We start from the raw sequence: 20,719 nt of genomic DNA, 5'->3' as shown, positions 1-20,719 counted from the left end.
TAAGAGATTTTTTTAAATACTGGGCCATTTTTCAATTTTTTCCGGTCTTTATCTGTAATGATTTTGTGATTAGTTATCTAATATCATCTTTAAAACATTTACATTATACATTATTTTATTAATTATAACTCTTGTATTTCATCAAATTTCACAGATCAGGACTACGGCTTATCAAGACCTCCTGTGCATTTCTATAATTTAATAATTTGATGTATTGTGGAAATCTTAAGGGTAAGTATTCTTAATTGAATAAGATGTATATATCTATTTGCATATATATTAAAAGGCAGAAACTTTCGTTTGAAGACAACAAGCGTGTGACCGAAGGTGAATTAAAAAAACTAAGCGAGTACCAGAAAGAGTTCTCTGGACTTCTTACACCCAGGACTTTGAACGCAATCATTTCTCTTTAAAAATGATCTCTTTAAAAAAATATGTTTAATTTACATGTAATTAGAGAATATATATGTATATAAGATTTATTCCCTCTAGAATTTGTTCATGTTGTTTGTATTAGACATTATCGGTGCATGTAGCAGTGCATTTAAAGAAGGTGTATCACTTTCATGACGATCACTTACTGCTTTACAGAATTCTGTTTAGCTAAATTGGAAAAATCATGATGAATGCTGAAGTCTTAAACTGTCTCTTTTAGATATTTAAATAAATTTTATTTAAAGTAGATCTATATTTCAACTACGTTATTAACAAATAGTACAGCCATGACCACGCTTCTTTTTTGGAGATGTTGTTTTTAAACTACATTCGTTTGATTTTGACTCCGCGTTTTAAATCGGAGTAACAGGAAATTAAGTAAAAGGGAAAGGATGGAAAATTTTTTTTAGGTTGACAGAGACACGATGTGGTAATAAAGATATGACATAAATGACATTTATGTGGATGAGAATGTGCCGATAACCACGAGTATGCCATCAATTCCGATGCGGGACAGACAGTCAAAGACTATTGTCTGAGGGCAAGGTGAAGTTGATACTCATTCTGATAGCTTGAAAAAAAGGAATTGGCTACGATTTGACAGCGACAACTTTAATAAATTTATTTTATTTTAAACAATATTATATTCACAGCAGTGAATAGGACTGGGCAGCAGGTCAGCCTATTTAAGCTCTCTCCCGAAATCAAGGTCAAGGTCAATACATAATAAGTTAATGATTAAAGCAAAATCTAAGAGTGCACAAAAGAAGAAAGCAAACTAGAGCGAGCTCGTTGCAAAGCAACGAATAGGTCTTCCGTTGGAGCTGCGGAAGGAAGAAGTGACCTTGAGTCAAGGTCATGCCACATTCTAAAGTTATACATGTAAGCAATCTTGTAAGGGGAAGCAACTTACAATATTTCGCTAGGAAAAACTGTAAAGGAATGTACGTGACCTTGAACATTCCAAATGACCAAATGACAAGCCATGTCACACTCTCGTCATAAAACCCAATCTGTGTGTTACCGACTTGAAAAGTTCACAGTGACACGCCATGTTCTTTTAGTCCATACATACAGTCAAAACATCTTATCCTTAGTGACCTTGAGTCAAGGCCATGTCACACTCTGCATGATACCAGCAATGTTTCACTAGTACAAATACGGTAGCGAAATTACAGTTTCTCTGTCAGTGACCTTGACTCGACCAAATGACCTTGCATCAAGATCATAACACACACTGGTTAAGAGCAATCCCAGTCTGAGTTTCTGAATGGATAAGTTCAGCCATGTTTTTTCAGACCATACAGCGAGTCGGAATAATTTGTTAGGTTCAACACAATGATTTAAAAATTCATTGAGAATGTTTTATGCTCAGTTTGGATAAGTAGTAAAACGTGGAGATCGGTCCTTTGGATGAGACCGTATAAGGTCTCGTGTCGGGTTAAGTGCTAGCATGAGTGATCTCATGCTATAAATTTTGAATTTACCGGGTGGCAGTAAATACAAAATTTACAACATGACATGTAAATTTTGTATTTACTGACAACAGGTAAGTTCAAAATTTACAACATGACAGATCCATGGCACTTGATTCTACCTCTGATTTCAAAAGATTTGCACTGTTCCTAATTTGTATATATTGTTTGAATGGTCTTTTAAGCTTGAATGTTGCACAGGTGCTTGTGGACAGGACCCCCCCCCCCCCAATATACACCCAATACACACCCCGGGGTCCAAGAATATTTTTATTCGTCTTTTTCCATAAATTAATCTTTTAGTACACATTTACAATGTATTCCATATGAAAAATCAAAAATTACCGTAGAATTAACGTTTTATTCAAAAATCATACCCGCGGTATTATGAAATAGAGAAGGTAAGTCACTTCCATTTATTTTGTTAACACTGGACCTCTCTTGGATATCGGGCCTAAAATATCATATACCTACCACATGTCACCAAAATATGTTATTATATCTTGTTTCGGTAGATATTTTTGTCTTTAATCGTGCTATTTAATTGCCTATGCATTCCACAATAATCCGAGTATTCATCGTCAAACGTAAGAAATGTAAGACTTGGAAATATCAAAGTAGAAATTATACGGAAGTGATGCAGAAACGACACCTAGCGGGTAACTCTCGAGTTCCGAGTGTTACAGAATTAAAGGGAAAAGCCAGAGGTCTACGGAAAAGTTCGGGAAAAATTTTGATAAAGAAGTCGAAATCGATTCATTAGAAATTTAAATTTTGCTGCAGATTTTCCAGATGAGTTAGGGTAGTCATCAATATTCTTTTTAAAGGATTTTATTACTCAAACCAAATAGCGTTTTAAAAACGCTTTCTAACTGCATTTAACCAATTTGTACAATTTCCCTGTTGTTCTTCATACTCACATATGTTTATGACATGTCCGCAGAATGTAATTATTTGTATTGAGCAAATTACACCAATAATTCAGAATTCGAAGTTTTCTTTGAACATACATTGGGCATCTACCAATTTCGAAATAAACCATTAAGTTATTTTTAGATTTTCGAAGCGACATAATTTTCTTCAAAAAGTTAATATGTACTTGCTCAACATGTGGGGCTTTATGAAATCCCCACATCTCACATCCATAATGAAGAACAGAACCTACATATGTATCAAATAAAGAGAGTGTAGTATCCACATTTAGATTATTCTCTTTCACTCTTTTCCACAAAGAAAAAGTACATTTTTCGTTAACATTTCACCTGTGGAATGCTGATCATTTTCTCCGATTTCCATCCCTTATTGCTCAAAGACCGTAAGTACCATGTACATTATAAAATGTATAAATTTTCAGCCATTCACCATTTATATCCTATCAAAATTTTAATTCCATCTATTTTGTTAACATTAAATTCTGGAAATATAGTCAAAAATCAGGATGAAAATAATAAATGTTAAAAGTGAAATTTATTAATTGTCGAAAGTGCAATGCAAAATTCCGGAAATCAAATGCAAAAACCGAAAATGGTAACTCCCCTCACCCAAAGAAACTATTAGTAAACACTTCGACGCTCAATTGACCACTCCAATGAACACATTAAATCGTTACATTTTTTAAGTCTTAAAATAAAATAAAAGACCTTAAAAAGTTTATAAAATAGGAAAGCTTAGTCACAGATATTAATCGTTGCAGACCTTGTTTTTCATTCATTTGACGATTCGCGAATAACAAATGTCGCGTATGATTATTGGTTTACATTAAAATAGGTTGTGGATATCTCTCGGAATTCAACACGAGCCCTCACCTATATGTATACGTACCTGAACAAACCAACCGATTGACATTTTCGGCTCTAAAGAAAAACATTGTATTCTTTAAAGGGGGGGGGGGGTACGTATCGTAATGAGAGGAAATTTGATCACCTGTCAGTCCATTAAACATGAAAGATTATTTTGGAATATTTGTATACAACTGCGTGGCTTTCTTAGAACCAAATTAGTATTTGTTAGATAAATTAAATAATTATTTAAATTAGTTGTTTAAGATTTGTGACATATTTGTAAGAACCGCTTTATTTACCAAACAAAGTTTCACCCTTATATGGACGCCGTGATATATTTGATAGGCTGTTTAATTACTATTCGGATATATTGCCATTCAAAGGACCAACACATTTTTTTTTAATTTGGATAAAAAGTCCGACAATTTTCAACCACGTTTGCTATAATTTTACCGAATCGGATCTTTTTTCCGTATAGTCGAAATGCATGGACGCAGGATAAAAAACCGTATGCTGATCAATCAAAACATCATTGCGATTGTGTATTTAATTTATGGAGATATGTTTTTTTCTGTTTTTCCTTATCTGTGAATTACCCGTTTGCTTTGTACACAAGCATGTATATTCTGAAAGCTCAGGATGTATTTACTTTGGGCGCTCTTCCATGTAAAACTGCATGTACTTACAAGCATGTATCCGTAAAATCGTGTATTGGGATATTCTGTTTATTCGACGAAATAAAAGAAATGCATAAGTATGTCATTCTGTACAATACAATTGTAAGTTTGGTAGCAAATAATGCAAACTCAGAAGTGATTAATTTAATTTTCGATTTTCCCGAGAATTGAAAACGTCACCTCCACTTACAATTATTATGCATGTGTACATGCAGTTTAAAACATGAGACAGAAAAATAAATTGTTGCAAACCTAGTGGTTAAGTCGGCAATTAAAATGCATAAAACTTAAAATGAATAAATACACAGGCGGATAAGATAATGATAAAAATAAGCGTGAGATAGAGTGAAATTAAATAATATTTAAGATTTGAAATGATTTCAAACACATGTACAATTTTCCATTAATCGCTATGAGTACACATTTCATTAAATTTTTAACACCGATATGACCGCGGCTCGCTAATCTCTGCGGCCACGTGTGAACGACGAGTGGGTTACAAATTTTGAAGTTAAACACAGAGACAGAGCGGAATATAAACTGTCTGCTGTAAGAAGGCGTGAATTATTGTTTGTTTAAAAGTATTATTTTACGTATATAGTTTATTTAATATTAAATGAAAAATTAAATGAAGAAACAAGAGACTGATAGTAAAAATTATACTTTACACAAGTATCACTAAATACAATTCTTTGCCGTAGCACCTTTTCAATTACAATTGAAATAGAATACTATAACACGGGATAGAGAAATATTTTTTTTTAATCGTATTGTTGTGTCAACAGTGATCAGGTCGATGAAAGCGATTAAAATTCGTAAAGATTTAATCAAAGATGAGATTAAGTTATCTTAAAGATTCGATATAAATAAAAAAAAACATAATGTTTCATTAATCGTTGTTTCTACACAATGGATTTGTCTTCTCAGATGTTTGTTTTGTTTACATGGCTTATGACCGCAGGTGCCTGGTACACTGGTGACCTCGGCAACGTGGGATCGCGGGTTGTGTTATATAACCATAACATCGAGGTGAACATGGAGAACGTAAACTGGTAAAATGCGTACAGTTAATGTTCATTAATTATTCGATGCTTAAAGTTTAATATAAGTAATATTAAACTTTAAGCATCGAATAATTAATAGATACATTTAATTCCTTCCTTTATTTGAAGACGTGTTCCCTTTAAATCTAAATTAAAAAAGAAAAGAAAGTTGTAAAAAATAATTTATGAGTGAACCACAGAATACGTTTAAAACCTTATTTAGAAGAAAATTAGCATAAAATACAGTAGGGTATATAATTTATTGCAAGTTTGTTAAAGTTATACACATGAAGAGTTCTGATTTACTTGCCGATTGAAAACGCTTACCTGTTTACGGGACCTGCTTTTTACCTACATATTACGACATATTACGCAATACTCGAACAAAACAACATTTGTATGAGATTAATAAGGTGTTAAAGAACAACTTTAATTCCGAAAGCCATATCGAAATATTTACCGTTTCTGAGTTATAAAGCGAAAACTTTCAAGGGCTCTAGATCCCTAATTATAGGGGCCAGCCCCTTTTAAATGATATCAAATGAAAGCTCTTGCTATTATGCACAACTTTTATTCTACATGTTTTAACAAAATATTTTTAGTTTTAAAGATATAAAGGAAAATATGTCAAAATTTTTGCTCTTTTCCGCGTTCTAACTTTTGACCCCTCTCTAGCGCCATTTTTAATGCAAAAATCAAAAAACAAAAACCGATGTGCACAACTTCAATGCTTCTTCTTTTCAATTTCAAAGGGTTTTGTGCTCCAATTATTACAGTTTCAGAGCCTTTGTCTGGAAACCAGAGGCATAAAAATTTCAATCAAAGGGGAATAACTCGTGAACAGAAGGTAATTTCCGAATTGTATTACAATATTCTGAGAGTGTTTAGTAAAGTCTAAAAGCTCTGAAAATTTGAACAAAATCCGTTCAGAAATGAGGAAGATATGAAGCTTCAAAGTTGGCGTCTAGGAAAAAAAAAAAAAAATAATAAGAAAAATCTTAACCATCAGAATCAGTAGAAGGTCTTCCGTTGGAAACGGAAGACCTTAAAAAGACAAAAAATGAACAAAATTACAAGAAAAAAAGAAGCAAGATTACAGAGAAAAATAAGCAAAAATATAAAGTAGTACCGGTTTGGAAATATTGAAAATGTTACAATATCCTACATATGTATACGGCAGTATTTATATAAGTTTGGCATTCTAATAAATGTCCATTTACAACAAATAGTTTGTTGTTATATTTGCAAAAAACAGAGCAGAGTAGACTAATGGATGAAGAAAATAAATTATTTTGAGGGAAGTTGAAGACGATGGTATAAATCTTTTTTGTTGTTGTTGTTGTTGTTGTTGTTGCTATAAAAGTATGTACAGCTTTAAATATTTGTGTATTAATATGAAGTCCATGATTAGAACTATTTAAATAGAACTATTTAACAATAAATCACATTCAGAGATATGATCACAATTTATAATATTATGCATTGATTGAAAAAGTACATCTCTTGGAATTGTGTATTTTGGACCTACAAAAAAGTAATGGTAGGCATCTTCAATACAGCCAGTACAGTGTTCACACATTGGAGTTTCTGCTAAACATTGATTATAAATCAGCCATCAACTTACTAACATTATTCCTCATCTGACAATGTATTATATTATATTTGCTTATTTCAAAATGAAGAAGTTCATTGCTTTTTCTACAAAAATAGGATTTTAAAAGACTCTTGAATGAACATATTCCAGGAGCATTTTTAATATAATCAGGCAAGATATTCCATTGTTTGACTGTAGAGGGAAGAATAGCCCCTCACCGGCCCTGCAAACCCATCGGATTAAAACACAATTCAAAAATATCTTTTCTATAGGAAACTTCATGAATGCACTCAAACTACAAATGTATAGTAAAATATTGCAAGATATTGTTTTTGGGAGAAATATTTCATGGGGGGTCCCTATAGTAGAGATTCTATATCAAAGAGAGTAATGCGTCAACGTAATTTTTTTTTTTTTTTTTTTTTTTTGGCTAATTATTTTCCTAAGATGTATTTTTGCAGAGAGAGAGAGAGAGAGAGAGAACACTTTGTCGAAGATTGAGTCCAAAAAATTATTTTAAAATGACCCAGATTGACCTGTGTCCTGTGTAACATATTTTCTCGTGTTACATTTTGATACGTTAGCCAAAAAATGCACATATTTATAATAATTCACACAAAGCAATGATTTAATTGATTAAATATGGTTTAATAACATTTTCCATTCTATTTTGAGTATTATAGTTTGACTGTCTAGATTTTAATTCTTATTAATTGACAAATTTAAAGACAGATACCTTTTCTTAAATTTCTAATTTGGCGTTGAAAAATTACAAATTTAGAGCAAAGCAAACACAGATCTCTAAAAAAGCATCAGGGGGCAGGGTCGGGTGCCATTGTATAGTAAGCATCCCTTGTCCACCGGTCACATCCGCACATTCACATTTGCTCCTGTTCATGTTCGAGCAAGGGAAAAAAGATGTATAATAAAAAAAATAATGATTTAGAATTCTATTTTCTAACTTTCATTATTCAGGTTCTGTCTTGATTTAAAGAATACATATATCCTCTAAAATGGAATTATCTTGATATAGACATTTATTCAGTGGGTAAGCTGGGGCCAAATATATCGGAGATGGATAATTTAAATGAGAATATATGGGGAAAATCCCCTGGCAGTAAAGTTGAATCAAAAACTTAAGAAGTAGAAAGAAATAGTGAATACAATTTTGAAAATCTTCTCCCCGAGAAGATGAAAGGGTTAAACCATCAAAAATACTGCAATCTTTACAAATCCTCTTCCTCAGTCCTGGACATACAAATAGCAGTCAATCTGTTGACATGAGTGTAATAAGCATTAAGTCCTCTACCAAATTGTAAAAATAATTACCAGAAAAACTACGAGTACAATATGATGAGCTAAGAGTGTCTCTTTCAAAAGATGTCTTAATTCCTCATTGACAACCAGCAATATGTTGAAATTCCCATGGGTCTAACTGTGCCCCTTTATTATCAGACCTATTTTCGTATACTCATGGAGCAGAATTAATTTAAAACGTTTTACATGAAAAGAAGACGCCTCTTGATGATGCCTTCAGTTCGACTTTAAGATATATCGATGACGTTTTATCAATGAGCAATACTGATTGCATTCATATATTAATTCGATATTTGCAAATTAAACTTTTTACTAGAGAAATAAATTGATGGCCAATCTCAACTAAATTCTATGATAAACGTGATGACTCTAAATTTTCTATCTTCAACTTCCCTTATTTTTTTAGCAATATACCGTTTTTACCTGCATATCGGGTTTGTATCCCCCTGGTAATTCGATACACAAGAGCATGTTCTATGTTCGAAGAAATAAGTTGATAATATATGGGTATCATCGATCTCATGTACAGTCAACATTTTGCTAATTCTATAGTCGATACAATGATCTTGACGTTAATTTCTTTGACTGACATCTTTAATATAAATTGATGGACCATTTTTCATACTGAATTGACTGTGTATTTCTCCATTTACACGATCATGACAAAGGGCAGGCGACGGGTGTGACCATCTCGACAGGTAAAGCTTACTGCTCCATGGCATCTGATCCCACCTCTGATAATTTAAAAGTTTACTTTGCTCATAGTTTGTATTGTTTAATTGAACCCTTCAACATGTTTACTGTTCGTTGTCTTCTCTTTTTATGGAAAAAGTTGAAGTTGTCTCGTTTGTCGTTCAGTTTAGTCGTTAGTCGGCCATTATCGTCTATACTCAGTAAAACACCCAAATATGAAACAGATTTTGTGGACTCTGTGGGTCTTTTATTTCGAGTTCACTAGAATATATCGAGTCAACATATGAATGAAAGTAATTATTGTTAATTGATAAAAAGTAAAAGTAAAGACTCGGACATTTTTAAAACAAAATGTAAGCATTTAAATAATCAAAAATGTGAAAGATTGACAGGTTCTTAAAACGTACATATCTTCCTTTAAACATAATGAAAACTTTTAGAACCATCTAATAACGTGTTGCTAACACATTTAGAAATGTAATTTGAATTGGATCTTACAAAGGACGAATTGAGGTCGAGTTGTGTCTGTTGTCAACTGAAGCAAATCAACAGCTAAGAACTAGTTTGGTGTAATGGGGCTGTATCTCATTAAACCTCCTTTTTCGAAAACTTTCTTCTTTATCTTATATTTTGTAGAATAAGTTTGAAATTTCGATATTTTGAATAGAATGCACAAACTAGATCAGTCTTTTGCTAGATACTGAGTATCACACTGCTGTTATGATTTCAGTCCTCATATCAGCACGAGAGGTACGACTTGGAGGCTGATACTGAGTATCACACTGCTGTTTGATTTCAGTCCTGATATCAGCACGAGAGGAACGACTTGGAGGCTGATACTGAGTATCACACTGCTGTTTGATTTAAGTCCTGATATCAGCACGAGAGGAACGACTTGGAGGCTGATACTGAGTATCATACTGCTGTTTGATTTAAGTCCTGATATCAGCACGAGAGGTACGACTTGGAGGCTGATACTGAGTATCACACTGCTGTTATGATTTAAGTCCTGATATCAGCACGAGAGGTACGACTTGGAGGCTGATACTGAGTATCACACTGCTGTTATGATTTAAGTCCTGATATCAGCACGAGAGGTACGACTTGGAGGCTGATACTGAGTATCACACTGCTGTTATGATTTCAGTCCTGATATCAGCACGAGAGGTACGACTTGGAGGCTGATACTGAGTATCATACTGCTGTTTGATTTAAGTCCTGATATCAGCACGAGAGGAACGACTTGGAGGCTGATACTGAGTATCATACTGCTGTTTGATTTAAGTCCTGATATCAGCACGAGAGGTACGACTTGGAGGTTGATACCAAGAAAGAGTCAGTCCTGATATCAGCACGAGAGGTACGACTTGGAGGCTTTTTTTTTTCTTTTCTTTTCAGGTCCAGATCTCTATACAACATAAGAAATTTGATGCTGCAATATTTCATAATTCATGAAATATGAAGATAACAAACAGTATTCATTCTCGAAAGTCCAATGAAACGATACAAATTTAGAGCAGAGCAAACACGGACCTCAAAATTTAGAGGTGGGATCAGGTGACATGGAAGAGTGAGCATCCCCTGCCGACCGGTCACACTCGCTGTGTGCTCCTTGTCATGATCAGGATACAAAAACCGAAAAACTCCGTAGACAACTCAGTGTATAAGCAATGGCGAAACAATTAGTATGGAAAACGTCAGTCAGCATTTGACTCATTGATAGGTTGTATGTGCTTACAAGGCCATTCTATCGACCGAAAAAAGATGACTTCAAACGAGACTGTTGATCTCCTTGTTTTGTCAACTTGTTTGTCAATAGCTTGCCTCGTTTTAGAAATTGTTCATGCGTAGAGCATGCTCATGCGTATCGAATCAACTGAGAGACATAAACCCTATATACAGGTGATAAGGGTATATTGCTACATAAGTAAGGGGAGTTGACGATCACAAGGTTGAAGTCATCACGTTTATCATAAAGCTTTGTTGTTAGGTTACCATTAACGTACTTTTTCCAGTAAAATATCTAAATATGGAACGTATGTGTAAGAATCTGTGGTATCTTTTATTTCAAGCTCACAGGGATATATCGAGTTGACATATGAATGAAATTAACTATTGTTCATTGATAATACGTCGTCGATATATCTAAATGTCGAGTTGAAGGCCACAGCAAGCGTTTTCTTCTTCTCATGTAGAAGTTTTTAAATAAATTCTGCTTCATATATATGAATACAAAAATAGGTCTGCTAATAAGGGGTCGCAATTCGTACCCATGGGAATTCCAACAGATTGTTGGAAGACCTGATCTCCAAAATCTACATAGATATTGTCATAGATATTGTCAATCGGAAACTCAAGCATCTTTTTTTTATCTTTTTTTTATCAACTTTAGAGTACTTGTGTGTACAATCAGAGTGCTTTTTGACAAATGAAATATATGGAGATAACGAACAGTATTCAGGTTCAAAACATCTGAGGTGGGATCAGATGCCATGGAGGAGTAAGCATCCCCTGCCGACAGGTCACACCCGCCGTGTGCTCCTTGTCATGATCGGGAAATAACGGAAAAATCCGTCGACAATTCAGTGTGTAAACAATGGCCTAACAATTAGTATGATAAAACGTCAGTCAGCATTTGACACAATGATAAATTGTATTTGCTGACAAGGTCATTGTATCGACCATAGAACTTACGAAATGATGACTTTAAACGAGACTGCTGATATTCTTGTTTCATCAACTTGTTTGTCAATAATTTATCTCGTTTTAGAAATTGTACATACGTAGACCATGCTCTTCCGTATCGAATCAACTGAGAGATATAAACCCCGTATGCAGGTGATGAAGGTATATTGCTGCATAAGTAAGGGAAGTTGACGATTGAAAAGTTGAAGCCATCACGTTTATCATAAAGCTTGATTGTTAGATTACCATTAACGTCTTTTTCAAGTAACATATCCAAATATGAAACAGATGTGTCAGACTCTGAAGTATCTTTTATCTCAAGCTCACCAGGATATATCGTATCGACATAAGAATGGAAATAACAATTGTTAATTGACAATACGTCGTCGATATATCTAAATGTCGAGTTGAAGGCAACATAGAGAGATTTCTTCTTATCACGTATAAGATTTTGGACAAATTCTGATTATATGAATACAGAAAAGGTCTGCTAATAACGGGGCGCAATTGGTACCCATCGGAATTCCAATAAATTGTTGGAAGACCTGGTCTCCAAAAACCACATAGATATTGTCAATCAGAAACTCAAGCATCTTTTCAATGTCAACTTCAGAGTACTTGTGTGTACAATCACAATGTTTTTTAACAAAATGATTTTGCAAATGACCAAAGGCAAGGTAAGTAAATCTACGAGTTCCATTTTTATTGAAAAAGCAGCTGTCAATTATATCAAAAAGCCTGGATTTTTTTTTATCGTGGGGAATGGTTGTGTATAAAGTTGAAAAGTCGGAAGTTTTAAAGCTGTTGATTTTGGTAAAATCTTGTGATTTCAAATTTTCCAAAAGTTCCTTGGAATTTTTAAGTATCCACATCTGTTTACACTACTTCTCGAATATATTGTTGCACAGTACTCTTGAAGTTTCCTCTTCACAACTGTTAATATCTTAGTGAGGAGAAAAGAAAGAGGCTTGGTTGAACATTTACTGAAACCCCCTTTGTATCTTTGTAAGGATTTTTATGAAGTTTCGGAATCCAATATAGATATGGTAATTCAAATTCATTTTGGTTGTTTGGAATATCAAAAATATTCAAAGAAGGATTTTTATGAAGTTTAGGAATCCAGTAAAGGTATGGTAATTCAAATTCATTCATTATTGAATGACAACTTTTACCTAGGAGTCATATATATTTTTCTAGCAAATCGTGTTGTGCTCATAAAATGAACGTCAATGCTTTTAAAATATCTAATGCACAAATTTTGATGTAAGATTTACAATTCGACCATGTGTAACCTTGTTTTTGAGGAAGCAGTTTTATTTTCAATGAAAATGATTTAGTCTTGTGCTTGCCTTACGTTAATCCAAGAAGCTTTCGAAAATTATGAACACACACCACCTGGATATCAAAAGTAAATATTAGATATGTAAAATTGTTTTTCTGTGAAAATTACTAAAATAGTATTTTGAGAAGTCTTTAAATTTGAGTTTGACCTCTAATGTGGACACACCCTTGTTCATTGTGGGAACATGCAGTAAAACTTTTTTTTTATCCGGACACCACTGGTTCCAGAGATATTGGCCGGATAAGACAACATTCCAGATATGGCAACATTTAAACAATGAACATTTTCTGAAAAGGACTTTAAGTTTAGGTCTTATTAGGAAAGATTTCGGAACACACAACCTCCGGATTTGACACATTTCACTGTATTAAGGTCAAGATGTTGTAAATGAAAGGAATCTGCAGGTTTTTTGAACTTGAAATAAATGTCTTTGATGATGAATTTCCATTAATTTTCTTAATTTAATAGGGTGTACCAGAGTGTAATGTTTTCGTAAACACAATCATATGTGTTTAAAATATCATTTTTAATGAAATGAAGAAGCTCAGCTACAGATGTGGGACGTTTTCCATGATTGATCATGGATCTCTCACCTTATGTACAAAATATATGATAGTTTTAGATTTTTACTTTGATATTCTTAATTAAAAGGGTGTTTCTATGCAATAATATTATTTCTATGCAATCAATATAACCTTTTTCTGCATTTCGAACATTCTGTTGTCGTTATAATGCAGATGAAGACAAGATTTGTTAAATAATTAAATCTATAAAACATGATTGTATAGTTAGAAGCGTCTAATTCTGGCCGTTCAATACGCGACGTGATCAGCAAAAATTGTACAAACAAAGACGAAAGAACAGTTTGATCAGAAAATCTCAATGAATTATTAGCTTAGATAAGCTAAATCCAATAAAAAAAATCTTTTGGCACCTTTTAAGATATTCTTCTTTGACAATTCCCTTAATCAAGGTTTAAACTTTTGTACATTCAATTAGGAGATATTATACATCTTTGTGCTTTATCTTCAAGTTGAAAATATGATGAGCTCCTAATTGTGCTTGGAAATGCACAGATACCAGTTTTTTACGTTAGCAGAAACAATTATGCCAAGTTTGGCGTGAAAAACATTCAGAAGAAATAATTATTCTCAGTAAATGTGTAATGCCTCCTCACGAAATGTAGACAGTAGAATTTATTCCTTTTATAACAGGAATATAAAAAAAGGTATAATTTTGTTATTTCTAAATTTTGCAAAATATATCTTTTAAAAAATAACCGAAAAAACAGAACTTGGTCAATCACCAAACTTCAAATAAAGTGTTTTATATTGCTACTGTAGATTTACATGTATTTAGATAGTTATCCTTTAGGGGAAAGGTTGATAAAGAGGATAGTCCGAAAGCCCAGAAGGCTAATTAGACATTCAAGATTCAAAATACGATAATCGCAATTCGAGTTTCGTGATTCAATATCTCAATTAACCAATCAGAAGGTGGAATCAATATTCAATCCTCCTCCCCTTTTCTAAGTTATGACTATAAAGAAATCGTTGCATATATTTATAATTATCAGGTCATTTGATTAAATAATAATGTAAGAAAGAATGTTATATGCATCAACAGAAAAAAAAATGAATTTTGGGTTTACATGGACAAAATATGCTTATATTCACAACCCCAAAAATATGATACTATAACATTCCTTCTTGCATTATTATTCAATCAAACGGCCTTTTAGTTATAAATTTGTACATCGATTTTTTGAAGGTCAACTTAGCAAAGGGGAGAATACTTAATCTACATCCGCCATCTAAGCGTTTCCTTTAAATATTGAATCTCGAATTTTCATCTGGCATTTCGAATTTCGTATTTCGAATGTCGAGTTAGCTTTCTGGGCTTTCGTAGGATTGATTATTCTCTCCACTGATTTTTTTTAAAAATTAATTTACCTTTTATACAGAAAAACCCTGTCATAATACATGACCTTGGGCGTATTTTCAATATTTCATATGGAACTGCAAATGCCTGTTTCAAGGTCACACTATAATGTAGGTATAAGGCAGATAACAAAGGGTCAGAAATAGTAAAGTGTACATTGTATAAGCCAGTTTCTTGTATATGAAAACATAAATTGTGTTGTAAAATGTATTAGACCTTAAAATAGATCAATGCACTTATATTTAGAGGATTTTCAAGGATTCTGTACTGCAAATATACACTCGAATGGTCTGAATTATCCATTGTGTCCTAGTATCATTTTTTTATTATTCCCTGAATTATCAAAATAAGAATCTGATGTACACTGAATAATAATTTAAGCAATGTAAACATTCCTGGTGGTTTGTATCTGAAGTGTTGTTATTGCTAGCGGTAATATATAATTGTCAAATCTTAAATATCGAGAAACCATTATTTAGAATTATGATTTTACATACCAGAGGTTGCGATATTCTTAGATGGGTTTTAAGATAGACTTACCTCTGGAATTCAAAAGACTTTTAAGGTGCAGAATATTCAATTCTTGTTATCCAGGTTTCCCCATTACCATTAAAATACTATGTATATATAACATCCTTCTTCTATTCAGTGGCTCAAAATTCCAAATTGAATTACGTAACCTATGTGGCATATTTCTACCGCCTACATGCAAAATAAATTATGTTAACATAACATACACTGTAACATATGTTAGAAAAGTATGTCAACATGCAAGATAACTATGTCAACATGCAAAATCATTATGTTGACATGCAAGTTACCATTCGTTTTTGAGAATCTAATTTTAATGTTGGTATACTTCCTTTCATAGGCAAGTAAATGACATCATACAATAAAGCTGCAACAGAATTATGTTGACATGCGACTTACTTATGTTACCATGCAACATAATTATGTAGACATGCGACTTATTTATGTCAACATGCGACTTATTTATGTCAACATGCAAGTTACATTTTAACATGCAAGATATTTATGCCAACATAATAAGTTGCATGTTACATACATATCTCGCATGTTTACATAATTCACTCGCATGTTTTAAAACATAATTATCTTGCATGTTTTAAAACATAATTATCTTGCATGTTGACATAAAAAAACATAAATTGTTGACATAAAACAATGCATGTTTACATAATTATCTTTCATGTTGACATAAATTAGTCACATGTCAACATTATCCTGTTATATTTTGTTCGTCTGATGCCATAAAACGGCGTTAGTAAGTTTACCAATATTAAAATCAGATTCTCTTGAGAGATTGAAAATTTGCATCTCAACATAATTTTTTGCATGTTGACATAAAAAAGTCGCATGTATCCATACTTATGTTGCATGTTAACATAATTTATCCTGCATATGGGGGGGGGGGGGGGGAGAGAGAGGGCGGCAGAAAGTTTGTAACAATTAGCATTTCAAAAATGCAGAACATCGACTTTCCAATTTTTGTTCTTTTTATTAAACTGAGTATCAACATAAGCGGTGATCTCGCTGGGAAGGGAATAAAGGTATTTAATGTGTCTGTAATACTGCTAAAAGCTTAGAAAATGTATGCCATCGGATTGCAATTTTAAGATTACTTGAAGATAAACACAAAATTATAAGGAGAACAATAGGTATCTTTTGTAACCACTCAAATCTTCTCAGGAATGGGGGTTAATTTTTTGTTCCTCTATTACTCGATGACCACAATGATTGACAAAGATTTCGAAGACAGAAATAATAGAACATACAACCTGTAAAATCAAAAGAAATGTAATCCTTAAAGGTTAGATTTCTGCACAAACATTTATAAACATTCAAAATGATTAGCTGCAGAACTGTAGCGTTAGGGTTTTATATCTTAGTCTTTGACCATAACGCTACAAATCTCTTAATGTAAATAAAGTGCAATTTACGGCGCAAGATTTTCTGCGCACAATCGAGGATGTATTTCGCCACTTTCCAGCATTGGTCAATCAACTACCTTTCATTCCCTTATTCTAGACATATTTCATAACAAACTTGTATATTTTATCTACCTCCTAACCCTTTAAAGTCGTTTCTGCAGCATATAAACTCGCTTGTTGTAAAATTCCTGATATCCAACAACAAATTTACTACAAGCGAGTTTATTGGTCTGTAACGACGACTATAAAGGGTTAGAAGGTGGATAAAATATTCAGGTTGGTTATAAAATATTTCTAGAATTAAGGAATGAAATAGTTGATTGACCAATACTGGAAAGTGGAGAATTTCTCCCCAAATCTGCGCCGTAAATTGCACCATATTTGCAGTACGGGATCTGAAGCGTTATGATCAAAAAACTAAAAACTAAAATATAATTCCATAACGCCACAGCTCTGCAGCTAACAAAATGCTAAGAGTTTTTTTTCCACATCTATGATTCATGAAAACAATCGATCCTGGTATTTGAATTTGTATATCCAAATCAACAATCCCACAAACTATGCTGGTTTGAAAAAAAGTGTATAATTTCGTTTCAGTAAATTATTTTTCGTTAAAACTAGGCATGGAATTAAATTTAAGTATTCAAGTTACAACATTACCATCATCAGTAAAACACGGAGTCCTTCAGGGAGAACATGGTCTATATCCACAGCTCGCTGTTTTCTCTTCTCTTCTATCTTCTCTTTTATAGCATCTAGACAGCCCTAATGTAATTTTACGGAAATATACACGAAATGCCTTTGAATCTCTCTCTCTCTCTCTCTCTCTCTCTCTCTCTCTCTCTCTCTCTCTGTGTGTGTGTGTGTGGGGGGGGGGGGTGTATGCATACCTTTCTATTAAAGCTATCGGCGACGCTGCTGTGACAAGAGGCCGGGACTGACTGGTAGTTGTCCTTAGTTGCACCCAAACAACATGATTTAGGGATCTGGGAAATTGTCTGCATACATGACCCTTGCTTAGTACACCAAGGGCTGGTATCAAAATCATTTGTCGTTCCGATAACTGGATTCACTCCAGAACATTTGTGCTTAACAACAGAAAGAACAGATAACATTTCTCAAATGAAGGGTATCATTCAAAAGTGTTTTTTTTTTTTTAATTTTCATAATTAACATGTATATATCTAATAAATGTAACTGGTTTAATTAGTGCAAAAGAACAAGGAAGCAGGGGTTTCTACTACGACTAGTTAAAGCAATGAATACAGTTTAGCAAATTCCATAAAATCATATTTGTGCTCCCAGATAAAGGCTACAATGTCTTTCAAAATTTAATATTGTATGGAAATATATACTAACTAGAAATATGTCAGTAGGGCATGAATGCCCCGCATGAGGTACATTTGTATTGCAGCATGAAAAAAAATCCTTCTTTGATAGGAGTTAAAAGTAAAAAAAAAATGATGAAATGTAAATTATATACGGTACCAATTTTGATGCAACAGATGCGCATTTCGACAAAGTATGTCTCTTCAGTGATGCTCAAGCCGAAACGTTGGAAATCCAAAATATTTTTAAAAATAAAAAAGACTTGGAAGAGCTGAAAAAAGGTGCCAAAGACTGGAGCCAAATACGTCGAAGGATCAGAGATATGCCTGAGGGAGATAATCCTTAATTTTGAAATAAATTTCCAAATTTTACTACAGCAGTTAAATATATATTCGTATTTCAAAGCTAGTGCCTAAGTACTAGGTTACCAATAACTGATATCCAATATGAAAGTAAGAATACAGTTGTTGTCCTTTATAGCATGAAATACACACAGTTGATTAAACCCATTTATTATCTAACAGCTCAATGAAGTCTCATTGCTTTCAAGGACCTTTAAGCAATTTTTTTTTATAAATTTTAATCTCTAGTATATAACCTGGTTAAGGGTTATTGGTATATTGAGTTTTATGATGTAATGCTTTATGAAATCATATAAGACAAACAAATAAAAAAAAGTCGGGAAAAAATAAAATTCAAGGTCACAGAGACGGTCAAGGTAAAAATGACACCAATTTTGTCAGTATACAAAGTTTGATGAAAATATCTTAAACACTATTTTCGCAACTTAGGTAACTGCAAAATGAAGGAATACTGAGATCAAGGCATTGGAAATGTCAAGGTGAAATATTATGAAGTAGTTGAACGGCTCTCATTATTTTATATCTTAGAATTTCAAGTTTGATAAGGAAGGTCGAAAATTAATAAGAAATAAATTGACCTTATCAATATGTAACTTCGCATAAAGTTTGATTAAAGAATCTTCAAAAGTGACGTAAAGGTCATAGGGAGGACATTAAGTTATGGCACAGTTGAATAGCTCTAACTTAATTGTATAAGTGTATGAATACGAAGTTTGATGTAAATATTATGGACTGTTTCTTTTAAAATATGGTAAACGCAATACAATTAATATTGAGGTCATGTGGAATGTCAAGAGTAGAAACTTTTTGGAACATTTGAATGAATCTTATTAATTTGTGTCTTTGTATGAAGTTAGATGAAAATATCTTGAACAGTTTCTTTGAAACTAAGATAAATGCAATTGTTACTTTGAAACTGAGCTTGAGGAATATTGAGGTCAAGGTCACAGATAAGGTCAAGGCCAAAAAATTATGCCACAGTTGACTAGCTCTTCCCAATATGTATTATTGTAATAATTTTGTCTAATATATCTTAATTATTTTTTTTAGAAAATGAGCTAAAAGCAGTGTGACGGGTGAAAGGATAGAAGTATAGAAGGACAGAAGGCGGATATGACAAGCAATAAACGCCCTGGTCATATTCATTGCGGGACTTAAATATATCAATATTTTTTGTAAAGTGATAATAACTGACATTTTCACATATTTTACTCGGCCTGTCAATAATCATATTTTACTTACGTCGATAAAAAACATGTTCCATTCGTTTGACGTCACATTTACACTGCTGATGTTATCGCTAACGAAATTTGTTACAAGGGAGGATGTCATATCTGACTTCAAAGTGTTGAAGTTCTAAAAAAATATTTTTTGTGTTAGAATATCTATTTACAAGTTGCTTAATTTAAGAAATATTTTCTTTAATGGTTTGAGCTTAAAATAAAATGTTACTCAATAGGACTGGACGATCATTAATGCATACTTATGTGTATATGATTGACAAAACATTTTGCTTTGATTGGCTTCACATAAATAGAAAGTACTTGATCTTACCACAGGGGTATCTTTGTATCTTGCTTCATCAGGTTGTTATAGTAAAAAGCTGTTGAAATTGTCAATGACGCCATGACAACGAATACCTATTGCACAAAAGAAATTGATTAAGTTATGCCTAATGTCTATGAGGAATACTTCATAACATTAAGTGTCTTAATTATTTCAATTAAAGCAAGAAATAACCGAAATGAATAATACTTACACAGACAAATAAAATTGTGATTGGATATGATGGTGTGCTCGATGTTGAAAAGACCATGAAACCACTCAAGATAATAAGGAAAACCACAATGAAGGCAAGAAACATAGACACTGTTAGTAGCAGTCTGAAGGCCCATTCTTTGATATCGCCATGATCACATATTCCGAGGGAGGACACTTTTAACTTCGGCACTCTGTCGTACACTGTACATTGTTGGTCGTCGTAATTGTCCATTATCACTAAACATCTATAGATCATAGGCGATGTACTTATCTAGAAAGACAATTTAGCAATTATGTGAAGGAATGAAAAATATCTATATTATATAAAAATA

General features: G+C 32.9%; 1 protein-coding gene and 1 long non-coding RNA gene across 2 annotated transcripts in view; both read right to left on the bottom strand.

Annotated features, from left to right (window-relative positions):
• Positions 1 to 15,611, bottom strand: part of LOC133174253 (uncharacterized) — a 31,586-nt gene extending 15,975 nt beyond the window's left edge. The window contains exon 1 of the mRNA XM_061309333.1: positions 15,524 to 15,611. The gene's annotated coding sequence lies outside the window, so the exon portion shown is untranslated. The remainder of the gene's footprint in view (positions 1 to 15,523) is intronic.
• A 4,263-nt stretch (positions 15,612 to 19,874) lies between these two features.
• Positions 19,875 to 20,515, bottom strand: LOC133174213 (uncharacterized). The gene is made up of 3 exons (XR_009719089.1): positions 20,386 to 20,515; positions 20,181 to 20,266; positions 19,875 to 19,982 (listed from the first exon to the last, which is right to left on the bottom strand). It is a non-coding gene; the product is annotated as an uncharacterized LOC133174213 (long non-coding RNA).
• Between the last annotated feature and the right edge of the window lie 204 nt (positions 20,516 to 20,719).

Source organism: Saccostrea echinata, unplaced genomic scaffold (assembly GCF_033153115.1).
Source record: "Saccostrea echinata isolate AGI-Se365-2 ecotype Australia unplaced genomic scaffold, CSIRO_AGI_Sech_v1 ptg000057l, whole genome shotgun sequence".
NCBI lineage: Eukaryota > Metazoa > Mollusca > Bivalvia > Ostreida > Ostreidae > Saccostrea > Saccostrea echinata.
The sequence above is the reverse complement of the archived record's forward strand: the minus strand, read 5'-3'. Positions and strand labels throughout refer to the sequence as shown.